Raw genomic sequence first — 670 nt, 5'->3', positions numbered from 1 at the left:
GTGGGTGGGGCCCTGGGATTTCCAGGTGAGTCCTTATTCTCCACCTCAGTGGGAGCAGGACCGGGAGTGAGTCTGGGTGGGGCTCGGTTGGGTAAGCCTGCCCTCAGGCTCCACAACTGCTGTTAGCAGGGGTCAAAGGCCTGCTCTTTGTTTCTGTGAAAAGCTGCCAGGTGGGGCTGAAATGGCTCCACTCAGCTGAAAATCTGGGCTTGGCGGGTGGGGCTGTCCAAGACCCACACTCTGGAGCAGGTCTCGCTCCCCTCCCCCCTCCCCCTCTCCGTGGCCTCTCCCAGGCCTCTGCCAGCAAGCGGGACCTCAGGCCGATGGATCTCCCCTGCTGTGACATGGGCTGGGAGGTTCCTTACCCAGGATCGCAGCCTGAGCTGGGTGCACAGCCCTCTTTTGGGAGGAAGGTTGCTGCTCAGGCATGCTGATCTGCACCTGAAGGCACATACTCCTCAGTAAGCTCTTTCACAGATCTCTCTTCTGTGCCCCGGGGCAGTGCGATTGTGACCTGGGTGTATGGGGTCTGGTCTGCAGGCCTGGGCCCTGGAGATCAGTTCCTGACCCTGCCCGGGGTAGGGGTGCTGGTCTTGAATCACCTACAGGGCGCCCAAGCTGGATCGATTTCACTCCACCTCGGGATTTGCCCCACTCTCCTGGAGTCCCC

Source organism: Propithecus coquereli, unplaced genomic scaffold (genome assembly GCF_000956105.1).
Source record: "Propithecus coquereli isolate 6110/MARCELLA unplaced genomic scaffold, Pcoq_1.0 Scaffold342, whole genome shotgun sequence".
Classification (NCBI taxonomy): domain Eukaryota; kingdom Metazoa; phylum Chordata; class Mammalia; order Primates; family Indriidae; genus Propithecus; species Propithecus coquereli.
Note: the sequence above shows the minus strand (reverse complement) of the source record.